Below are 26,362 nucleotides of genomic sequence, written 5' to 3'. Positions count from 1 at the left end.
TATTCACAACCAATGGTTTCACGTCGGAATGGACGCATCTTCAGGTTTATCTGCCAAAGATAAAAATTACTGTGTGATATTTCATGAATCAATAGAAATACAGAACCATAGACAGTGTCGGAATTTAACAGAAGACAACAACAAGTACTCACAATGGTGATATTTTCGTAACGTAGATGGACAATTACGGAGTCCCATCTTTCGAGAAGCTATCCTCGTCAAGGGTCCCATTAATGAGTTGTCATAACGTAATAGTACACCCAAAAGATGTTTTCCAGAAGTATACAAAGCACGGCAGCTGAATGAGTCAGGTCTAGAAAAAAGAGGAGAAAAACAAATAAAGACTGGGACACTTCACGTGAAAGGGAATAAACTGCCTCAAAGTTAACTAACGTCTTGGGCAAGTATGTATACGAGGAGTGTGATCCAAAACTTAATATTACAGTAAGGAAACGAAACGTCGAGACAGGAAAAAGTGTGACAAACAGCTTACCCAAAACACCAGATAAAATATAATATATATTTGTCAGAAACCAGCTATAGTACAGTCGATATTGGTGAAACTTATAATACTGTATAGTGTGCGTACATCCACCGTATTGCTAACAGGACAATACGGTTTAAAGGACTTGTAAAGCTCGCCTGACCCAAGTCCGCTATCTCATTTAATCTAAAAGAAATTGATCATTCTATTTGTAACATTGAAAAGTGTTTGCGTATTATATTTTAGGTAACAAAAGGAAATATTTTTTATATTTTAGAGAAAATAAAGATCATGAAGGCATTACAGCGATCCCCTGGTTCAATTTTGAACAATCAAATTGAACTGAGACACAATAATATCCTATCAAATTCTGATTATCTGAATTATTGCCAGTAATCATTAGGATGGTTTTCATGTTAATATAGAAAATGTATATAATACTCGAATACTACTCCTTTGGTAATTTTATAATAGTGGGGTACTAACGTAAAGAAGATTGTGTTTTACTTTTTACTTTATATCTGCAATAGGCTACGCATCTGTCCAGATGCTTTTTTTTTTTTTTTTTTCCCTCTATCTCTCTTCGGCAACATAGCCTTACATCTTCCAGTGTATTGTTAGCCTTCACGAGGTCCTTTCACCACATCGACCTGTTAGCAATATGTGCTTCATACAGGATTTTAAGTTTCACATATACTTCCGTTCTATCACAGTAATGTGTACCGAACCTGTAATACGCTGACGAGAAAAGAAATTATAGCTCCAAAAAATTAATTAATGAAGAATAATGAAATTTTGAGAATGCGTTTGTCTAGGTAATATATTTAAATCATTGATATTGAGAGACCACAGGTTAATGTAAACGCAAGATCAATCATCGCAAATGTGAAATGCTGGTATATTAATAACTAATGAATCCGCCTAAACGTTCAATGAAGCACAGAATTATGCGTGCATTGTGTTCTACTGGAGCCAGATGTCAGTTTCTGAGACGGACTTCCACCCCTGTTGCACTTCGTCGGTCAATGCAGGGACGGTTAATGCTGTTTGAGGAAGACGCTGTATTTGCCACCCAGTGGTGTCCCAAATGTGTTCGATTGAAGAAAAATCCGGTGATTGAACAGGCCAAGGCGACATGTAGGCACCCTGAGGAGCATGTTGGGTTGCAAAAGTGATATTTGGTCGAGGGTTATCCTGTTGGAAAACACTCCTGGGAATGCTGTTCGTGAAAAACGGCACAATAGGTTGAATCACCAAATTTTGCAGCCCGTGTGTGTGGCATAAATCGGAGAGTGCTCCTGCTGTCACACAAAATCGCACCCGAGACCAGGTTTGGTACTATATGGTGCTATATGGATTATTTACCGTCGCCCCACAGTACGTAATAATTATAAAAGGCGTATTTGTCAATATGCAGACTACATGGAAAATGTATAATAATGGCGAAAATAACAGTGTATACAACTGTCTGGGAAGGGCAAATCCAGCTCAGAGACATTATGAATAAGAATAAAAAATACTGAACTTTCAATAACAACTCAGGCTATCATAAAAATTGTAGCACTTAAATAAGTCAATAATTATGAGAATTATGAAATATTTCCAAAAGCCGCATAGCTGTGTGAAGGTGCTTTACTCTCAACTACACATCACTACAGATGCATCTTCAGGTTTATCTGTCAAGAATACAAATTGCTGTGAGAAATTTTATGAAACTGTAGAAATACAGATCCATGGACAGGTTTGGCTTTCAACAGAAAACCATAACAAATAGTCACAATGGTTATGTTTTCATAATGTCGGTGGGCAATTACGGTGTTCCTAAAATCGAAAAATTATCCTCTTTAAGAGGCACATTGGGAGTTGTCATAATAGCAATTTTTCAGCAATTTACAAAGCCTGACTGCCGAATCAGCGGAGAAATAAGAGGTAATGAATGGGAAGCTAATGGGAATAAAATGCCTAAAAATTAACTAACGTCTAAAAAAATACTGTATGTACACGGGAAGATATCATCCAAAGAATAATACTATAGTATGGAAGCCAAACGTCGAGAGTGGCAAAACTGCGGAAAATGGCCTAGCGGTTAACACCACATAGGATATACACTGACAAACTGACGGAAATAAAGAAGGAAGTTGGTAGTCGTGTTTCTGCATCTCAAAGATGATGTCTGTTCACATTGCGCTCCAGTCGCGTAAGACTGGCGCTAGCAGCACACTATGAGAATGCAAATCCAGTTTCCTTTAAATATACGCCTTATGGTCGTTAGCGATAGTTACCTTCGAGATTGGACACGGTGAAATGAAGTTAGTGAACATTGCCTTTAAGGCGACAAAGACACATCCCCTAGCTGAATCTGAACGAGATCGTGTAATAGAAGCTGAATGTTCCTCTTGCGATATTGCACAAATGCTTGACAGGAATGCATCCATTGTACATGATTACTGGCAACGGTGCTCTGAAGAATATTCGGTCACAGGAAGACTAGACTCTGGACGCCCACCAAAGTGGAAGATTATCATTTTGGCGTACTGCTCTGGCGCACCGTGTATCTTCAGTACCAGTGTGAGCAGCATTAATCCCCACAGTGAGACGACGAACTGTTACAAATCGGTTACTTCAAGGATAGCTCCGAGCCAGACGCTCTGTGGCGTGCATTCCACTAATCCCAAACCACCGCCATTCACTTCAGTGATGTCAAGCAAGAGCTCACGGGAAGACAGGTTGGAGGTCTGCTGTGTTTTCTGAAGACAGCCGGTTCTGCCTCGGTGCCAGTAATGGCCGTGTGTTGATTAAAAAGACACTAGCTAAGCGCCTGCAACCAACTTATCTGCGTGTCGGTGTTTCAGCATCTAGTCATGCAAAGGCCCTTGAACTGTGTGAGCGTGCATTGCACAGGCCTTCGCCATTTACCAGAGCCTGAAAACTATTTTTGCAGTCAGCCAGAAAGTGGTGGTGAACATAGAGACCATAATTTCCAGTCTGCAATTCGACATTACACTTTGTACTCACTGAAAAAAATGTTATTACTCGTTATTTACTCAGCGGGTTCAGGAACTATGACCATAAATATAAGTTTAAACTAACTGACATATTTAGCCAAAGTTCCAACGCTCAAAACGTAAGCCTTAATTGTAACTAATACCCCTATGAGAAACCGCACTGTTAACAACAGTTCAGAGGCTACCTCTTTGGGATGTACCAAGTAAAATGGTCTGTCGCCCTAACTTCTAATCACCAAAAGTTAATTGCTCGTCTTAAAAATGGAAATTAGTATCGCCACTTGCCGAACAGTCTGTCAACATTACGAGCAGCCCACAAATAGTTACTTCCGTGAAAATAAGTAATCCACGACGGTGTCAGTCGTCACGAGTTCACTTCCATCTTTTACCAAAAATGCTTGTCGTAGCTGTCCGGCTCTGACACATTCTGAGGCACAGGGCACGCAGGTATTTGACTGAGCGGACAGATTGACATCTCGGAACGAAGTGTTTCTTTAACAGCCTCTGGTGGTATTTGTATATCGGCGCAGCGGACCGCCAAATGGAGCATCAGCTACCAACGGCCTTAGGAAAAGGTAGCAGCATCAAAGTGGCTCCTTTCTAGGATACGTATGAACTAATAGCTCTGTTGTTTGCCATTTTAGAATTTTCTTAATTTTTATATAGATTAAGTTTGCTTTAGTTACAAAAGAGGTTTAAGTTGGACTGCATTTCAACTTTGCCGGCTAGAATTTTTAGAACGGAACCGACAGCCGAACATGTCCTCTGACCTTCCTCATTAAGGTACCTTGTAGTTATGGTTATTTACAATACAGTCTTGAAACTTGGTACATCTGTATTAGTTACGAATGCATATGAGTGCTGTAATTAGAACTTATACTTAATCTACCACGAATGAGGAGATTTTCGTTCTAAAATTAGTTTTTAGAAAATTAACTGAAAAGTAATAGAGGTCGTTTACTCCTGTTATACATATAACGTTTTTTCATGTTATTGTGGTTCATAACATTTCATATTTGTTAGTCTAATATTTAATGCCTTAAATGTTTCGTAAAAGCGTTAATATTGATCATAATATTTCTCTGATCAAGTTGAGTTTTGTAAGTTTCGTTTGTGACATAAATTTGCATATTTTGACCATTATTAACTTTGTGCTCATTATTCAGTGTCACTTATTTTTTCTTAAGATTGTATTTTTTCCTGGCATATTCATTTGATCGTTCTGAGAGTTTAAAATGTTAACATAAATGTACTTAAGCATACACTGACGAAGGTTGGAAAAATCATTTTAATTTTTAATTTCACTCTTAGATTATGGTGCAATTCCTTGTATAAACAAAATTGCACAGTTTCAGAGGCTTTTAGAGGTCTACATATAAATCTACGTCTACATGGGTACTCTGCAAATCACATTTAAATGCCTGGCAGAGGGTTCATTGAACCACCTTCATAATTGGCTCTGAGCACTATGGGACTCAACATCTTAGGTCATAAGTCCCCTAGAACTTAGAACTACTTAAACCTAACTAACCTAAGGACATCACACACACCCATGCCCGAGGAAGGATTCGAACCTGCGACCGTAGCAGTCCCGCGGTTCCGGACTGCAGCGCCAGAACCGCTAGACCCCACCTTCATAATTCTCTACTATTCCAATTTCGTATAGCGCGGAAAGAACGAACACCTATATCTTTCCGTACGAGCTCTGATTTCCCTTCTTTTAACTTGCTGATAATTCCTCCCTGTCAACAAAGTATTTTTGCGTTCGGAGGAGAAAGTTGGTGATTGGAGTTTCGTGAGAAGATTCCGTCAACGAAAAATGCCTTTCCTTTAATAATGTCCAGCACAATCCCGTATCATTTCAGTGACACTCTCGTTCATATTTCGCTATAATTCAACACGTGCTGCCATTCTTTGAACTTTTTCGATGTACTCCGTCAGTCATATCCGGTAAGGATCACACACCGCGCAGCAGTATTCTAAAAGAGGACGAAGAAGCGTAGTATAGGCAGTCTCCCTAGTAGATCTGTTACATTTTCTAAGTATCCTGCCAATAAACGGCAGTCTTTGGTTAGCCTTCCCAGCAGCATTTTCTATGTGTTCCTCCCAATTTCAGTTATTCGTGAGCGTAAGTCCTAGGTATATAGTTGAATTTACGGCCTTTAGATTTGACTGGTTTGTCGTGTAACCGATGTTTAAGGAATTCCTTTTAACACTCATGTGGATGACCTCACACTTTTCGTTATTTAGGGTCAACTGCCAATTTTCGCACCATTCGGGCATCTTTTCTAAATCTTTTGCAATTTGTTTTGATATTCTGGTGACTTTATTAGTCGATAAACGACAGCGTCATCTGCTAACAACCTAAGATGGCTGCTCGGATTGTCTCCCAAAACGTTTATACAGATAAGGAACAGCAAAGGGCCTTTGTTACTACCTTGGGGAACGCCAGAAACCACCTCTGTTTTGTTCGATGACTTTCCGCCAATTACTACGAACTGTGACCTCACTGACAGGAAATCACAAATCCAGTCACATAACTGAGACGATGTTCCATAAGTACGGACCTTCACACAGATATGAGTTTTTGTTTTTATGGATTGAAGCGGCGAGTGAAAATTTTTATCAAGGCCTGGAACCGAACCCGGGTCTCCTGCTCACTAGGCTTTATAGTATGCTGGGGCACCTGTGAGAATTTGGATCGAGGAGGGAGTCGTGGGAGGGTAAACCATGCAGTTGTGTGAAGCACTGTGCGGAGGTGGCTTAGCGGCTAACGCACCTGGCAGTAAGCAGGATACGCGGGTTTGATTCCCAGCCTTGGTACATGTTTCCCCTCGCATTATATTTTCGGAGCTTTTATTTCTTCCTGTTCTGATGGCATTATTAGTTATAACGATAAGTTTTAGGGTAATGCCAAACAATGTGACCCCGCTGACAGGAAAAAATCGCAACATCAAAATATAAGCGGTGTAGCATAACGAAATTTCGTGGACACATTTATCTAGGTAATATATTTAAGTGACTAACATCGCATGGTCACAGGTTAATATAAGCGGGAGATAAGCCATTGCTAATTTCAGATGCTGGTATATCAATAACCTATGTACCGCCAGAGTGTTGAATGCAAGGATGCAAGCGTGCATGCACTGTGTTGAACAGGCGCCCGATGTCCGTTTCTGGTGTCAGTTTGTGGAATGGAGTTCCGTGCCTGTTGCACTTGGTCAATATAGGGATAGTTAATGGTGTTTGTGGATGTCGCTGGAGTTGTCATCTGATGATGTCCCACATTTGGTCGACTGGAGACAGATCTGGAGATGAAGCAGGCCAAGGCAACGCAACATGTCGACACTCTGTTGAGCATATTGCGTTACAACAGCAGTATGTGCACGAACATTATCTTGTTGGAAAACAACCCTGGGAATGCTGTTATGAATAGCAGCACAAGAAGTCAATTCGCCAGAATGACGTACATTTTTGCAGTCAGAGTGCGTGGGGTAGTCTAGAGAATGCTCCTTCTGTAGGTCTAGACAGTTTGGCTGCAGCTCTTCAGGTGGCCTGCTTCTAACCAAAACACGGCGGTCACTGACACCGAGAGAGAACCAGCCTTCACTAGAAAGCGCAACAGACCTCCTCCAATGAACTCCCACTTGGCACCAATGAAGTGGCAAATGCCGGCGTTGTAGGGTTAGTGGAATGCACATTACATGGCGTACTGCTCGGAGGTGTTCTTGAAGTAACCGATTTGTAACTTGATTTGAATCCTCATAGTGGCGCTACTAGCGCCACTCTTATGCGACTGGCGCGAAATATGAATAGACATCATCTTTCAGATGTAGAAATAAGCCTGCCAAATATCGTTTTGTCGCACAACTCCTGCCTGGTGTTGCAGTTTCTTTCCCGTCGGTGTGTAGTAGTAACTACAATGCGCACATTTCTTTGAGCATGGAGAAAACTATTATTGTTGCTACTTTGATGTGTTCACTTAAATAAGCGGTTATTGTTTACTTGCTAGTTCTGTTATTCGCTCTGGACTGAAGTAGATATGACGGAAAATTACACTGCATTGTACCTGGCAGCGTATATTTCAGATAGAATTGTATGTGCTGCTACACTGCACATACATACTTGGTGCTATTTTCTGTACTTCGCTTCTAGTGACTGTAAAGCGTAGCTGAAAGGTGTTTATGCTGAGATAAATATTGCAATGAGTGTGTTTCTTAACTTCCTGTCGATTGCTGTATTTCGTGTTATGAAATATTCCTGAGTCATATGAAATAAGGGGTTAGTATTATCTCAGGTTATCTACCGAGGAGCTGCAAACATAAACAGTTCTCAGATATGATGTTTGATTATACTGTGCTTAGTACTGTGGCTTGTTGTGCACAGAAGTCAGTGATTGTCCACACCACAATTGGTTCCATTTACCGTTAATTAGGAGTAATTAATAAATTCGATAAGGAAGCTTCCACTTACCATCGGATGGTGTGCTGCTTTGAAACTTGCTTGCAGATTAAACCGTGAGGCATACGGGACTCAAACGTGGAATCTTGCCTTTCAAGGAAAATTCTCTTACCGACTGAGCTGTAAGAGCAAATTATTGTGTGAAGTTAGGATTTAACGTGTTCCACTCCTCAACAGTATATTCTGATTCCAACATAAAACTAGTGATCATAGGTCTCGGTTATACTACATTTGGGGCGGTTAATGTGAAAATATCGAAGTCACAATTTTTTAGTCCCATGAAATGCCAACGAAAGTCGTAATTGGCAGAGATATGAGCCCAGATTGATTCTGTTCACATACACCAGTGTCGCTACAAGGGTTAAAAGAAACGGCAGGAAGGACCTTCCCCGCATTTATTGTTTAAGTTCTCAATCAATAGCTGTGAAAAGATATTTGACAATTCCTTGTCCATCTACAGCAGTCTACAGCTGTTACCCTTTTGTAAGAGAGAGAATACCTAACACGAAATACAACGTTCAAGAGGAAGTTAAAAAACATACTCATTCCAACATTCGTCTTAGCACAAACATGTTTCAACTACGCTTCACAATCACGAACCAAGAACTGAGTTCATCAATTACAGAAAATAATACCAACCATTTAAGTGCAATGTAGAAGCAAATGTTATTCATCTTTCAAACATATGCTGCCAGATACAACTCAGTGTAATTTCCTTTCATGTCTACTTCAGTTCAGAGAAAATAACCTTACCATCAAGTGAATAATAACTGCTTATTTAAGTGAACACATCAAAATAACAAAAATAATAGTTCGTACATATCACTGTTATTCAGAAAAGGGGAACTACTTGCAGACACAGACAAAATAATTTACACTGAATTACGAAGTTAATTTCAGCTGGAATATCTTTTGTTATGAAATAAAAAAAAGTTTGAAGCTACTGGAGGGAGAAGATGGAATCTTGCAAGGATCTTACTAAACTTTTAGTACTCCGAAGATATGTTACCACGCAGCCTTGGCGTTAAAGTTACTGCCACAGCCTTTAATTCACATACGAGCCAAGTGACACTCTCTCAGTTTTCTAGGGTGCGTCGTAACGATGACAGTGGCATTTTATATTCATTAATAACCTCTTTTCCTCGTTACAAGTAACATTTGATCTCGGTTTCAATGTCGATTGGTAACTTTTTGTTATTTTTTGTATGTCATTTACAGTGACTGAATTGGCGCTCTTCATATCCGAATAAAACTGTGAAATGACGGTTTATGCCACGGTGCAGGCAGTGTCGCTGGTGCCAGTTCTGCTGACGGTGCCGAAAAAGCTAGCAATTGCAGTGTTGTAGCAACACTGGAGAGTAGAGGAAGGTGATATTTAGTTCTGAGAGGAACACCGAAAACCCCTCTTCCCACGCTGTCCGGAAACGGATAAGTGATGATGTAAAGTTGCTTCATGAGGAAATGATAGGCAGTAGAAGCCCTGTTGAAACAAGTCAACCAGCAGTAATGTCATGTGGAACTCTTCTGTTAGAGCGAACCGCACTGTGAATGCATGATGGCCTGAAAGTGGGAGAATATTCATCCAGACGTTACAGTATAGCAAGGCAGCGAAGTGGTGAATGATGATGGTGACAATAAACCTAAGTCAGCCAATGTGTTTGCTGTCAGTCTCACTGATAACGTACGTGATGCTCAACTGAAGATTGCGCTATGGAAGTGGAACAGCACACAGAGATGGCAGCAAGTGTTACTGAAACTGCTGATCAAGAGTAAGGGAATTCAATGCGGAGCGGCATAGCATAAGTAATTCAATCGAATGGAATGCTATCACTGTCACTGCCATTGTACAGCTTTAGGAACGTCATGATTCGATTATTGGTGTGGAAGAGAATGTGGAGATGGCAGCAAGCGTTAATGAGAGCTTAGCAACATTGACATGCAGTGAAATTACCCTTTCCAATCATGCAGCATACACTTGCGATGTTGAATCTTGGCCCGATGGGAGCCCTATGCTAGAAAAATCCATGCAAAATTGATGGAATTACAAAGCCGATTTAACGCTGTGTCAGTCATTAAAATCTTCATTGTTATTATAAAAAACAGCAACACTACCTCGTTCAAATCAGACAAGGCAAGCAGCAACAAAAGCTGCTAAATGAAATACAGACTCCAGTCTCGATTATCAAAAACCGTAGAAAAGAAAAGAACGGTGAAACAGGGCAATCTCCGTATTGCTTGTCGAAGAATGCCATAAGCTGCAAAAAGATTGCTGGGAAACAACCGCTGTATGCTGGGTGGACGAAACACTGGAGCCACCGGATGGAAAGTATCTTTGACGGTGCAATAGATACGGATGTTGTTGCAATGGTTTTGTGTTATGTATCGAAAGGAGTGGAACTTGAGTGAAAGTCTGAATCTGTTACATGTACCAACTTCATTAGTGAGACAATGGAATGTGAAAAATATGACATTGCATCTGAGACCCCCTTTTGTGATTGAAGTACAGTTTGTTTGTTGTTTCTGCTTTGTAACCTGTTTCTTTTATTTTCTAAACATTGTTATATTATCCTGTATAACTTAAGTGTCTGGCAAAGCGTTCATTGAGCTACTTTCGCCCTGCTTCCCTATTACTATACATTAGGACAGCGCACGGAAAAAACGAAGATCTCTGTCTTTCCTTGCGAGCTCTAATTTCCATTCATTTACTGTGATTATCGTTTCTTCCTGTGTAGATCGGGGTCAACAAAATAATATTTTCTCATACGGAGAAAAAAGTTGCTGGCTGAAATTTCATGAGAAGACATCGCCACAACGAGAAACGCCTTTATTTTAATGATATCCACCCTAAATCACGTATCATGTCCTTGAAGCTCTCTCCCCTGTTTCTCGATAGTACAAAACGTGATGAACTTCCTCGAACTTTCTCGATGTACTCGGTCAATCGTGTCTAATGAGTATCCCACATGGCGCAAGAGTACTCCAAAAGGGGACGGTAAAGCTTACTGTAGGCAGTCTCTTTAGTACATCGGTTGCCCCTTCTAAGCGTTCTGTGAATAAAACGCAGCCTTTGGTTCGCCTTCCCCACAAAGATTTCTATGTATTCTTCCCAATTTAAGTTGTTCGTAATTGTAATTCCTAGGTATTTACTTGAATTTATGGCCATTAGGTTTGACTGATATGTCGTGTAACCAAAGTTTAACGGATTCCTTTTAGCACACATGCGAAAGACCTCATACTTTTCGTTACACTTGCATATAATGCCATGAACATTTGAAATACTAACGTATACGATTAATCGTTTTTCATAAACTTCATTTGTTAACTTACAGACCAAACACACATGAAACGTGGAGCTCAAACGTTTGATCATAGATCTTGTGTACGTCTTTTGTGGCTCTGTTTACACAAGATGTCTGTAGCTGCATAGTTTCTTACACATCTAAAAGTTTTACGAAGGAACAGCTGCATATCAATTTTAAAATGTAAATAAATAAACCCCGGTCAATGATTTTTATCTTCCCCTTACCACTTCACCTCTGGAAAAGTTTATTGATGTGAAAAATAACAAGTTACATCGTGGTTCATAATCCTCGTTTAACTGTTGTTCCTCCTATAACTGTCTGTTTGAATCGTTCAATGATCGGAGGAATAAAAAGGCATGCTACCTCCAAACAAACCAGGTCTGGTTAAGCACTGTGATGCTGAGACCAATCTTTGGATTGATGGCAGCTTTACTTTTACAAAAAAATATTACAGAAAGAAAAGATGATGATTATAATAATGAAAAAATTGTGTTCCTGTTGTCTTGAAACCTATGAGAAAGTTTATGTTTTGTAATAATGACTAGGAGAAGAACTGAGATACATTGTGACTGTAGAGAAAGAGTTATGGAAAAGGATATGGGATGAGTATTTGGAATGGCCATGAGATGGGATGCTAGTTAGCGGAAGACGTGTAGATTGACAGTAATGAAGCGCATAGATGGATTGCAGCCTAGATTATAACGGGTAAGACTGGTAGCTAGTGGCATGGGATGCTTTTTGTTGGACATTAAGCGAAAGTAGGTTAACATCGAACGTTACCAGGAGTCTGCATGGCAACAAAGATACCTTTGCGATGCTAATTTACGTGAGTTTGCCCAGCAGGTCAGAAACTGGCGATGGTTGACCAACTGGTGGTGCAGGGGATGACTGTACATTCGACGTTGCTGGCAGTAGCGCTGGTTACTATATTGTTGTTGGTGACAAATAAGCTGTAACTTTAAGTGTTTTAGAAATGGGCAGAATACTGGTGAAGACCGTGAGGAGAGGGAGACGGTGAGAATGTTTGTACGTCAAGGTAATGGTTCATGTTGTGATGTCGGTGGTAGAGATATGTTGGTGCTACTGTTGCCGGCCGGGGTGGCCGAGCGGTTCTAGGCGCTTCAGTCTGGAACCGCGTAACGTATACGATTAATCGTTTTTCATAAACTTCATTTGTTAACTTACAGACCAAACACACATGAAACGTGGAGCTCAAACGTTTGATCATAGATCCAGTAACTGAGTGATGACGATGTCTGGTCTATCACGGGGAAGAAAGCATCCTCAAATACAGGTTTCCGGTTGACTTCTGATTGTGACGGCCGCGACTGCAAGGGCTTTGGCTAAATTGCTCAGTAATATCGAAGCTTCAGAAAGTTGTCCTGAACAGGAAGCTGTTCGGCAGTAGGCTCCAACAACTTCTTGCACTGCTCTTAAACGCAGTTTTTTATTTTATTTACTAGAAGCAATCCATTGTATTGGTATTACATATTCACAATAGTTTCCCTGATAATTATGAATACCATTTCCATGTTTGTGATTCGATGGCTTGACACATTAGCGAAGAAGTGAATAACAGTGTGAATATTTACCGAAGCCTTTGAGGTACTCGTCTTCAGAGTAAGTTCTGTGTTCACTTAACTTCTGTCACTCATGTATTTACTCTTCCAGTATTTTCTGATATAAAAGTTGGTGACATTTCTTACATTATAGAGTATAAAACCAACACGGGTATCATTCGTAGCTATATTTAAAGCTAATTTTCTTCCTCACCATACAAGAAAGCAAACAGATTTAAATGCAGTTCCGAGTTTTATCCAGTTTTACTCACTGTATGCTATGAAATGCTTCTTCTAATGAAGAATAAACATTGCAGCTAATATCGATTCAAGAACTTTCTCGAAAATTTTAGCCGAGATAGCATAAATTATTCCTGCTGGCATTCCACATGTATGAAAAGTATGCAACTGGAGGAAAACAGTTTATGTGCAGACCTCAATCGTTTTTGTTTAGTTTTTGTAGTCAGAGGGATTATACTGCTATTCGTAAATATTTCTCTTTGATATGTAAGAACTACTTCGTGGTGTGGCGAGCTTCCGTGGCATATGAAGCTCTTGGAGATCGTGTAATGAACACCTGGGAAGAGTTTACAGAAGGGTACACAGAAGATTCAGCATTTAGAGGACACTCTGATTCACACGATGTAGATACTATTTCTACATTCTAAAACGGCATTAAAGTAATAGATGATAGTCTGGGTAACACAGTGACAAGTGCATCAGTGTGCGAAACATCTACACTGGTGTCCAAATTTAAAGCAACAAATCGCTATTTTCCCGTCGTCTAAATCTCGATATAATGATACAAACGGTCAGCAGATCGTTCTGGACGGAATTCTGGATTCCGTTTAACAGCCACGCCAACGATGACGTCAGGGCACTTATAAAACGGGGTAGTGTTTGCCGGGCAGTCCCACATCCCCAATCGCTAGATATACAGCCATAGACAGTGTGGCACAGAGAAGAAGGCGTCACACCCTCTGCGGTGGAGGGTCGTGGGAAGAATGGAAGCAGGACAGTCATAAACTGGTGTAGCCCGATGGCTTAATGTGAGGCATTCTGTTGTTTCTCGGATTTGGCGGCAATGAGGCGACAGTTTATAGAGACCGAAGCTGTATGCCGAAGACCAGGGCAGAGCCTACCAAGTTTGGCATCAAAAAGAGAGGGCCGTTAGTTGGCTGTATGAGTACAGTACGGCCTTAGTATTGCACGGTAGTTAGCATCTGACCTCGCAGCAGCAATTGGAAGTGCTCTGTCGAGGCAAACGGTGCACATAAGGCTTCAGCAGAGTGGTCTTTATTGTTGGAAACCTGTTATATGTATACCTCTGACGTGTCTTCACAGAAGTGAACGGCTACAGTGAAGCCGTCAACATGCCACCTGGACGGTCGAACAGTGGGCCAATGTACTTTTCACCCATGTACCGGTTTGGTCTTGAGAATGACTCTCGACGGATTCGCATCTGTTGGGAACGTGGAACACAATTTAGGGGACCGATGATCGAGGAGGATCCATAATGGCGTGCGCTGGGATTACGCTGGTCACACCAACACCTCTTCATGAAATTTTACTCGTGAATCCGCAAGTATTAACTGCTCTCAGGTATCGTGATCAGATCTTGGGTCTTTATGTGCGGTTGTTTCGAGGTGCTGTCTGCCCAGAAAATATTGATGGACGATATTGTTCTACCTCGTAGAGCACAGTTTGTTGATGTTTTCTTGGAAAGGGGAAGATACTGCACCTATGGCATGGCCTCCTCGCTCTCCCGGTTTGGATCCCATAGAGCATGTCTGGGATGCACAAGGTAAACGGGTTGCAACACGTCAGCACCCACTTACTACTGCCCAAGACTTGCCATCATCTCTGAAGGAAGAATGGGCGTTATTTGGTGACCTTTGATCACATGATTCACAGCATTCCCCGTCGTTGCCAGGCCTGTGTTGCTGCCAGAGGTCTTCATACCCCATACTAAGCACATTAACCAGTTGTCGGAATGTCTGCACAGATCTATCAGAAAACATTGTTGCCTACCGTTTTATGCATGGTGCAGCTGATTACGTTCTGTATTCTTTACAATGTTTCTACTTTTCTATCACCTGTTTACTTTGTTTTGTGGCAAAATAAACGCAGCCTTGAAAAATTTCCCTTTGTTTCTTTAATTTTGGACACCAGTGTAGTATAGATGCAGCAGGTAGGATAGATTGCTATCTTATGCGTGAAGAAACGTTTTATGAAAGTCATGAAACTGACGCTGATACTAAACTGGTTGCAAATATGGATTCATACGCATGGTCTAACATTGGTTGTGAATCCCAGTCTTCTGGAAAATGTCATCCTCCTGAGGGCATAAGTTTTTTAACTGAAGTTGAGAAGGTTAGTTTCCTGCGATTTGTTTAAATTTTTTCAGCACAGATTTTACACTTATGATTAATTGGTATGAACGTTTACCAACCTGTAACTCATGGTGGCAGTAGCAATATATAATAAACCGACAGGAAAAGAAATGCATTATCAAAGAAGAAGTTGTGCGACGTAAACTGAAAGATTGTGTCTGTTCAAATTTTACGCCAAAGGCATTAGAGTGGTGCTAGTAGCACAACTATGAGGACGCAAATCAGGTTTGCTTCAAATACGCGCTGTAATGGTTGTGATCGTTTGTTACCTTCGACATTGGAGGTGGTAAATTGATGTTAGTCAAGAATGCTTTTAAGGCGACAAAGACGCCACTATCAACCCCTCACTGAGTTGGAACTAAGTCGTTTAATAGGGCCACGAGAAGTTGGAAGTTCGATTTACAATACTGCAAAAATACTTGGCAGGAATGTAGTCACTGTGTGTAATTGTTTGCAGCGGTAGCCACGAGGATGTACGGTGGCAAGAATACCAGGCTTCGGACGGCCAAGTGGCACTCCCGAAGGGGAAGATCGGAAGATCGTTGTGTTCGGCCTTTGGTTCTGGCGCCTCGTACAGCATCTGCATCAGGAATTTTTCAGTAGTGTCAAGTGAAAGCTCATTGGAGATCAGGGTGAAGGTCTATTGTGTATTCTCATGAAAGCTGAATCTGCCTCGGCGCCAGTGACGGCCGAATTCGGTTAGTAGAAGACCTGTTGAGGGCATGAGACAAACTTGTTTGCTTGCTAGACACACTGGATCCATAGCTGGAGTTAAGGTCTGGGATGCCATTTCGTATGACAGCAGGAGCACTATCGTAGCTATTCCACCCGTCCTGACTGCAAATATTTACGTCAGTCTGGTGATTCGACCTGTTGTGCAGCCACCTTGAACAGCATGCAGGTGTGGTGGTGAAGGTGGGGGGGGGGGGGGGGGGGTCGGTTTCCAACAGGATAACGCTCGCTGACATAGTACTATTGTAACCAAATATGCTCTACAGATAGTCGAAATGTTGCTTTGGCCTACTCGATCACCAGATCTGCCAGCAAGCGAGCACCTGTGGGACGTAATCGGACAACTCCAGCGTCGTCCAGAAACAGCATTAATTTTCCCTATATTGACCGACTTAGTGCAACAGGCAACTCTACCCCACAAGCTGATATCCGACACCGGTGTCCGACACCTGTACAACACACTGCGTGCATGTTTGCATGCTTGCGTTTAACACTCTCGCGGTTACGCCGGTTATTAACGTACCAGCATTTCACATTTGCAATGGCATATCTCTCACCTACACTAACCTGTCATCTTGGAATGTTAAATCACTTACATATGTATGAAGCCTCAGCTGCCGACAGGTGTAGCTGACATACCTCGATGGGGACAGGTGAAATGTGTGCCCCGACCGGGACTGGAACCCGGGATCTCCTGATTACATGGCAGACGCTCTATCCATCTGAGCCATCGAGGACACATACGAATAGCGCGTCTGCTGGGACGTATCCCTTGCACGCTTCCCTTGGGACCCACATTCTCAACTGTAATATACCTAATAGGGAAAAGTCCCTGCAGTCGCGCTATTCATCTGTGTCCTCGGTAGCTCAGCGTGGTCGGTCAGAGAGCCGGTTGGCCTCTGTAATACAAAAACTGAGTGGAAGGATCAACAAACGAGCTTGAACGGATGTCATTGTGACGTCAGACGTCCGCAACGACCAAACACAACGATAAAAAAAGGAGGATAGAGCGTCTGCCATGTAAGCAAGAGATCCCAGGTTCGAGTCCCGGTCGGGGCACACATTTTCAGCTGTCCCCATCGAGGTATATCAACAACACCTGTCGGCAGCTGAGTGTTTCAATTAATTATTATTTATTCCAGAGAAGCTGCACGGTCATCAATGGTATCTGTTCTTTCGAGAACTGTTACTATCTTCATATATATACTTAAATATGTTACCTAGACAAATGTATTCCCGAAATTTCATGACTCTGTATTATTTCTTGGTGTTGCGATTATTTTTCCGTCAGTGTATTTGAGTGTGACGACTGATGAAATATTTTGTGACTTAAAGGGCTACGTTACATTATGAGACGTGACTCGTCGGCCGGCCTCTCAAGGTCCCTCCTCACACGGGTAGCCTGCATCTGAGCTGCGACTGCGCAGTGCGCCTGCGCCGGCGGCGGCGCGGCGGATTAAACACGTGTAAACGCAGGCCGCCAGCAGCGCACCGCGCCACGGAACGCGGCGTTTGTTTACACTGCAGCGCTATTATTAAACTCAAATTTTTTAATGGCTTCCTCCTGCGGCTACTGCTGCGGCCCTGCAGTATGTGCTGTTAGCGGCTATATGAAACTCGCCAGCAGACTTCTGTAGGCACGCCAATGCTGGCAGTGTTGTATACGCATAAAAGACAGCTGCTTCCGCAGTTGTTTGCTAGTTCTGGAACAATCTTCCTTGCATGTGGGATGCAAGCGTCCCGAAGTACATCGAAAATAATCTTTTCCTTCTTCTCGCCAAATACCTCCTCAACGTAAGCTAGCCAAGTTACAGTGGCTACAGGCCACTTACATACCGTTCGATTCGAAAAAGAATTAATATTTGGTTACCAGATGTGATTTCAATGCATATCAGGGCCGGCCACAAATTCTGCAAACGTGCGGAGCTGCTGCACATGTGCAACCTCCTGGTCGCAGTGTTCACACTTACCAGACGCGTAAACAGGGAAATTGAATCGTCACCTCTCATTTAGTTTATGTCTCTAAACATACATGTCGCCACTTCGCTTTACCCACTCGCTGAGATACACTGCACCTGCACTCTCGTGCTATTTTAACAGTGTGCACCTCAATCAGGGGAAGATACCGTGTTGTCCCAACGCCCTATCAACAAACGTCATGGTACTTAAACAAAACGTAAAAACAAATGGTGCACAAAAATGCCGGATGTGTTTTAAGTTCACGTTAAGAACCTAAATACCCTTCATGGTAAGGATATCAAACACGCATCTCAATAATTAACAGATAATTTGTAAGCATGTAAGTATACCTTGAACAACCGGCTTAATACCAATTTTTTCAGATAACAATGTTCGCCTATGTAACATGGAGCAGGATGTGACACAGTTAGCAAATAACAACTTTAAATGAGAAAAAGAAAGAAATCCGAAATGCGTGTATCATGGACGATGAAAAACAATAAAGTTAACATCGGGCGCAACAGCACGGCACATTGATAAACACAAGCAGCTGGTAAGATTTTCGTCAGTAATACTCGATCGAAACTTTGATTTATTCATTTTTAGTACGGAGAAAAATCTTTCACGTGCATAAGTAGATACAAACATGGACATAATTCTCGGAGCATCGTTACACAAGCGCGGAAATTCTTGCTGTAGAAGGTTGTCGTAGAATTCTTCTGCATTTCGTAGTCCAACGAGTTGTCATTCAGCTGTGTGTATCAAAGCATGTCGATCAGTTCCATCTGTAGATGATTCGGTGTATCTTCATGTGACGCTGAAAACGGCTCTGCAAAACAACGAATGACAGGATGCACACTCGTAACATCTACAAATCGTGATCGAAATTCCTCCCTAATTATTACAATTACTGACACGTATTCTTGAAATCTAGCATTTTCATGGACCAAATAAAGGGTATAGAAATGGGCAGTGTGTTCACACAATACTTGACTCTTCCAAAGAACAATCTTCCTTTGTAAAGCATTTACGTTTTCCAACACGTCAGAAATTAAATTCTTTTCACCCTGCAAACTGACGTTCAGACTGTTTATGTGAGACGCATTGTCTACGAGAAATGCAAGGTCTGACATCCAGTACATGTCTTCTAATTTCGGTTCACTCTTTCCCTTATCACGTAAAAAATGTACGAGGACCAAATGCAAGTCAAAAAATCTTTTCAGAAATTTACCTCGAATAAGCCGTACTCCTAATTCCTCCAACTGCCAAAACTGGCGACGCGTAAGCCCATGCGTCTTCAGATAGTTTACAGTACACACAAGAATTTGCATGACGTTCTCTAACGCTACTGATTGTCCACAAAGCGCCTTTCGATGTAGAATGCAGCGGGATCCATACAACGCCTCTTCGGTGCGTCCTAGCTGTTTGCTCATCGGTGTTATGAGTAATCCACGATGGCTCGAATTGCTTGTGCGTCATCCGTGGCCACTGAGATTAATCGAATCCAGTCCATACCGACACCATCAATTGCTTGCTCGAGAGCCTCGAGTAAGTCTACACTGTTGTAGTCCCTTTCAAAGGCACTAAGTCCAAAAAGACACCTGTTACACTCAGAACAATGTCGACACTTCGTATTTGTATCACTACCTGAGCTGTATCTGTAAGATCTGTTGCCGGCCAGTGTGGCCGCGCGGTTTAGACGCTTCAGTCTGGAACCGCGTGACCGCTACGGTCGCAGGTTCGAATCCTGCCTCGGGCATGGATGTGTGTGATGTCCTTAGGTTAGTTAGGTTTAATTAGTTCTAAGTTCTCGGCGACTGATGACCTCAGAAGTTAAGTCGCATAGTGCTCAGAACCATTTGAACCATTTTTTGTAAGATCTGTTGCTCCATCCAACGCAATAGAGAAAACTACCAAGTCCTTAGCCTTATTTATTAAATGTCTGTCCACATTTCCGGTCATAATATACGTCATGTCACTGTTTGTTTCGAAAGGCATACTTCTTGAAACCTGCTAACGTTCGTTGGACACAAGTAAGACAGTCTTTTAAAAACTCCCCTTCAGAAAACGGTTTCTCGGATCTTCATATTCTTAATGCAATTTTGAAACTCGTTTGCAATGCAGATGTACTGTTATTATCGTTCTGGAAAATTGAAAACAATAGGTTGTACAGTAAAACAGAATGTAACAAAAGAAACAAAGAGTCCAGGAGGTATCAATTATTATGACTCATATTAAAAACCTGTTGATATGCCTCATCTATTGTTTTAAGCGCACTTAATTTGGTTTACCGTTCTTCTCCGTTCAGTACAATGAGGTGTAGTTCTTTCAGTCATGAACTTGCGCTGGTCTCCTATTATTCGGCGACACAGAAAACACTTCGAGTTTTCAGCTACCGTTGTAAAGAAGAATAGTAGTTCCCTGTCGTGCTTAAATGAATGAGAACACAAATCTCCCAGCCTTTGTTTTTCTGAAATACTCGCCATTTCTCAGTGCGTATCAGATAAAACTACAGTCGCCTGAGGGAAAAAATGGCTCTGAGCACTATGCGACTTAACTTCTGAGGTCATCAGTCGCCTAGAACTTAGAACTACTTAAACCTAACTAACCTAAGGACATCACACACATCCATGCCTGAGGCAGGATTCGAACCTGCGACCGTAGCGGTCGCTCGGTTCCAGACTGTAGCGCCTAGAACCGCACGGCCACTTCGGCCGGCCGCCTGAGAGAAGCAGGACTTGCTGTGCTTCGGGCCTCCTGGTACCGCGTAAACGAGGAAACGGAACTGTCGCCGCTCATTTGGTATACATGTGTGGTCACAGATGTCGCTATTCCGCTTTGCCCGTTGGATGGGCTGTGCGCACCAGTGCCGCACTTCAGCATATAAGCACAGTGTGCAGCATTTGGCCGGTTCCGCCTCCATGATTTCTACCTCACCATTTACGGCCATCCTATCCACCTCACTCCTACCCTCAAATACCTTGGCCTCACACTCGACCGCCACCTCACCTGGACTCCCCATCTCCTTACCATCCAACACAAAGCTCACAACCGCCTCCGCCTCCTGAAACTCCTGTCCGGCCGGACGTGGGGTCTGCATGCTTCCACCATCCTTCACACCTACAAATCCATGATTCGCCCCATCCTTTGTTATGCCAGCATCGCTTGGATTTCCGCCCCTCCCCGGTTCTATAAAGCCCTCCAAATCCTCGAACGCCATGCACTCCGCCTCGCCTTCCGCATCCGCCTTCCGTCCCCCACGCGCATCCTCTATGACCTCATCCCCTTCCCCCACCTTCTCCTTTTCCTTGAACACATCCGCACACTATATATTGTCCACCGCCTTGATCCCCCTCACCCCCTGGTGTCTCCCTTCCTCTCCACTCCCAACCAGTTGCCACGCCTTTACCGTTGTGTCCCTCCCTCTCTCCATCTCCACACCCTCCATCTCCTTTCCCAACACAACTTCCACCGTCTACCACTCCCGGATGGTGAGCTTCGCCCTGACATCTACCCTTCGTACCAACTCTAATCCCCTCTTCCCGCCTCCTCCTCAGGGCTCCCTCTCCTCCCCCTCCCTCCTTCTCAGCGGATTTCCGCTCCTACTCCCCGTCCATCTCTTGTGCCTTCTTTCGGTGTCTCTGCGCTCCCTCCTGCCCTGTCTTCCCTTTTCCTCTCCCGCCCCATGTGTCTCCTGCCTCTTCGTGAACCCACAGTTGCCCCTCCTCTTTTCCTCCCGCCGCTTCCCCAGCTGCCCCATGCTCTCCCCTCCTTTTCCATCCTCTCTGCCCTTTCCCTCGGCAGGTCCCGCCTGGTAGTTTTACTCTTCGTCGTGTGTGCTCCAAGTGGGTTTTAAGTGTGTTGTCTTCGGAGTGTTTTTAATACTGTGGCCAACTTTTAAACTGTGCATGTGCATCCAGTGTCTTCTCTGTGTTTTAAGAATCGCCAACTGTGTTTTTTAACTTTCTGGTGACTATTTTAACTGTCCCCAATGAACTTCTACATGTCAGTGATTTTTACCTCCATTTTCTCCCCTTACTCTGTTTTATGTTCCCCTTTTTTTACCTCCTTATGTATGTATTATTTTATTCTTGTTTTAGTTGTCATGTCACTCGGCTGAAGAGCGGCGGATTGTGCTGCTGACAGCCCTCCCCTGCCCATATGGGACAGGGGCATGAAATCACAGTAAAGAAAAAAAAAAACATTTGGCCGGCCCTGATGTATATGTATAGCTCACTTCGAGGCCTTGGAAGAAGGAAATTAGCATTTTGCGACACGTCAATGCTTAGGTTATTAGGGGTATATCAGACAATGCAGCTGTCTGTAGCGGATTGCAGGAGGACCTGTAGAGGATCGATTACTGATGCAGCAACTGTCTGTTGAGTCTGAACATCAATAAAGGTAACAGATTACGGGTAAATAGGCGTAGGGATCCATTATTGTTCAATTACGCTGATGGTTTTACTGGGAACAGTAAAAACCGGAAAGTACCTAGGAGTAACCATCCGGAGCGACATAAAGTGGAATAAAGACATAAATCAAATTGTAGGAAAAGAAAATGTCCAGCTGAGGTTCGTTGAAAGATTTGTAAGGTAATTTAACTCGTCCACGAAAGAAGTGGTTTATAGCGCACCTGTTCGATCGAATCTTGAGTATTGCTCACCCACACCAAGTAGGATTAGCGGACGAGATAGATAAGATCCAAAGTAAGAGCTGCACGTTTTGTCAACGAATCGATTGGTGAACGTTACAAAGATGCTCAAAAATTTCAGTGACTGTCGTCGTAATAAAGTTGTGTTTCACGGTGGAGATTGCTGTTGCAATTGCGAGAGCGTACGTTCGAAGAAGAGTAGGGCAACATATTACTTTCTTCCACATATTTCTCGTGAACTGACCTCGATGAAAAAGCAAAATTTGAGCTCATACCGAAGTTTGAAGACGGTCGATATCCCCTCCCCCTACCCTTACCCCCACCCGCATTCTGCAACGGAACAGATAAGAGAGAAAACTGAAAGGTGGCTTTTAGAGTAAAGGATATAGATGTAGAAAACTGCTGTAGCCTTTGAAAAGCTTCTTTTCAAAGAGTCTCCTTAATCTATACAGTAAACAACGGAAATACCAAATGCGGCTTACGAGAGGGAACTGGACTCGGAATTACTCGTATGAGTGTTCGTATGAATGGTGGATCAAATTATCGACCGGTTATCCTGATTTAGGTTTACCGTGATTTTCGTAAACTGCATGAGACAAATAATAAGACATCCCCTTTAAAAATGACGCTGCCGAGTTCCATCCACATCCTTCTCCAGTCCTGGTACGCACTCGTCTCTTATTACCCATCTCCGATGGGAAGTCAAACCCTAAACTTACTTCTTTCTTCCATCCCAAATTGTTGTGCACTGGTTGTAGCGGCTGGAAGCCTAGGAGTTAGGTATTGGCATTTTTTCCCCTGGTCCTGTTTTGGAATTTTGTGCTGCACCTATACACCGAAGTGACAAAAGTCAGGGATAACGCCTAATATCATGCTTCACCCTCTTTTGCCTGAAGCGGTACAGAAACTAAACGTGGCATGGACTCAACAAGTCGTTGCAAGTCCCCTGCAGACTTTTGTGCATAAACTGACGTCTTCATTATGCCCAACAAACGTGCGATGGGATTCATGTTGGCCCATATAGGTGGCCAAATTATTCTTTCGAACTGTTCAGAATTTCTTCAGACCAATCTCGAACAATTGTTGCCCAGTAACAGGATTCATTTACATCCATAAAAATTCGACTGCTGTTTCGGTACATGAAGCCCACGGATGGCTGCAAATGGCCCACCTCAGTCAATGATGAGTTCAGTTGAGGCAGAGGACGCAGTTCATTCCGAGAAAATACAGCCCACAGTATCACAGAGCTACCACCACCTTGCACATTGCCTTATTAACAACCTGGGTCCCGGCTTCATGGGGTCTGCACCACACACGAACCCTAACATCAATTCTTACCAACTGAAGCCGGGACTCATTTGGCTGGGGCATAGTTTTCCAACCGTATAGTGTCCAACCAATTCCAGAGTAAAGTCAAGCGCCAGTACGTCGGTCAAGAGCATCAGAACAAAGAGGGCTGCAAGACGGCGTCAACCAATAGTATACTGACCGACCCCTCTCTAGGACAACACCAAGACAGCATCGGCCTCTAGGCGAAGAGAGCATAAGCCCCTCTTCGCCTGGCTGCAGTCGAGTTGAAGTCTAGCGGTTCTAAGAACGCTGCAGCAGCGACTTATAAACTGCATTGTTTCGCATGTATTAGGAGTTGCATACACTGAAGAGACTTCTTATTTGACTGTCGCCAGTTGCTTGTGAACAATCATTGTAAATGCTCAAATATTGTCATTCATTTACTGTAAAAAAATTCAATAATACCACTTGCTTTAATTGTTGTCTAGCGATTCGAGAAAGCAGGTTTCCTAGGCACCCTATATTGGACGAGTAGGCAGCACACAACATTGGGAACGAGGAGGGCCACGGATTCCATAGTGTCAACCTGTAAGTGGGCTGTTTAGGTTTTTATGTTGGCAGCGCCACGTAGTGCTCTGTATGAAAATCACTGACTGTGCCGTGTGCAGTCCGTGGCTGGTTGGCATTGTTGGAATATTCGCTATTGTAGTGTTGGGTTGTTGGATGTGAACAGCGCTTAGCGTTGCGCAGTTGGAGGTGAGCCGCCAGCAGTACTGGATGTGGAGAGAGAGATGCCAGAATTTTGAGAGGTTGCTATAAGCGGACGGTCTGGACGTGTGTCCGCCTGGAAAAGGAAATTTGTAAAGATGGATGTCATGAACTGATATATATATATATATATATATATATATATATATATATATATATATATATATAGGGTGTCCCAGCTATCTTGTCCACCTAAAATATCTCTGGAACAATAACAGCTATTGGAAAACGACTTTCACCGGTATCAATGTAGGGCTGGGGCCCATGAATGTACATATTTGGAAACATTCTAAAACGAAAGCATATGTGTTCTTTAACACAAACTTATGTTTTTTTAAATGGACCTCCTATATTTTATATTCAGCAGTCCATAGCATGATAAAGCACATACACAATGGCGTTGATTGCATCGCAATATTCCCATTACATCCCGCGATATTAAGACGCGAAGTTGACGCTTGAAACACCCGACATGCACTGCTAGCGCACGTCCTGAGGCTCAGGCGTGAACCCCATGCTGCCCGTAATCGCGATGTGATTGACATGCGTAATCACACTCCCATACTTATCAAGAGGTCCGAAACGAATAATACGGTCTGCTGCCATCCTGCAGCATGGGGTTCACGCCTGAGCCTCGGGTGTTTCGAGCGTCAACTTCGCGTCTCAATATCTCGGGATGTAATGGGAATATTGCGATACAGTCAACGCCATTGTGTATGTGCTTTGTCATGCTATGGATTGCTGAAGAAAATATACAGGAGGTCCATTAAAAAAAACAAAAGTTTGTGTTTAAAAACACATATGCTTTCGTTTTAGAATGTTTCCAAATATGTACATTCATGGGCCCCAGCCCTACTTTGATACCGATGGAAGTCGTTTTCCAATAGCTGTTATTGTTCCAGAGATATTTTGGGTGGACAAGATAGCTGGTACACCCTGTATATACACAGGGTGTTTCAAAAATGACCGGTATATTTGAAACGGCAATAAAAACTAAACGAGCAGCGATAGAAATACACCGTTTGTTGCAATATGCTTGGGACAACAGTACATTTTCAGGCGCACAAACTTTCGAAATTACAGTAGTTACAATTTTCAACAACAGATGGCGCTGCGGTCTGGGAAACTCTATAGTACGATATTTTCCACATATCCACCATGCGTAGCAATAATATGGCGTAGTCTCTGAATGAAATGACCCGAAACCTTTGACAACGTGTCTGGCGGAATGGCTTCACATGCAGATGAGATGTACTGCTTCAGCTGTTCAATTGTTTCTGGATTCTGGCGGTACACCTGGTCTTTCAAGTGTCCCCACAGAAAGAAGTCATAGGGGTTCATGTCTGGCGAATAGGGAGGCCAATCCACGCCGCCTCCTGTATGTTTCGGATAGCCCAAAGCAATCACACGATCATCGAAATATTCATTCAGGAAATTAAAGACGTCGGCCGTGCGATGTGGCCGGGCACCATCTTGCATAAACCACGAGGTGTTCGCAGTGTCGTCTAAGGCAGTTTGTACCGCCACAAATTCAAGAAGATTGTCCAGATAGCGTGATGCAGTAATCGTTTCGGATCTGAAAAATGGGCCAATGATTCCTTTGGAAGAAATGGCGGCCCACACCAGTACTTTTTGAGGATGCAGGGACGATGGGACTGCAACATGGGGCTTTTCGGTTCCCCATATGCGCCAGTTCTGTTTATTGACGAAGCCGTCCAGGTAAAAATAAGCTTCGTCAGTAAACCAAATGCTGCCCAC

The sequence above is a fragment of the Schistocerca serialis genome, chromosome 5, assembly GCF_023864345.2.
Source record: "Schistocerca serialis cubense isolate TAMUIC-IGC-003099 chromosome 5, iqSchSeri2.2, whole genome shotgun sequence".
Classification (NCBI taxonomy): Eukaryota; Metazoa; Arthropoda; class Insecta; order Orthoptera; family Acrididae; genus Schistocerca; species Schistocerca serialis.
This window is presented reverse-complemented; position numbering follows the sequence as displayed.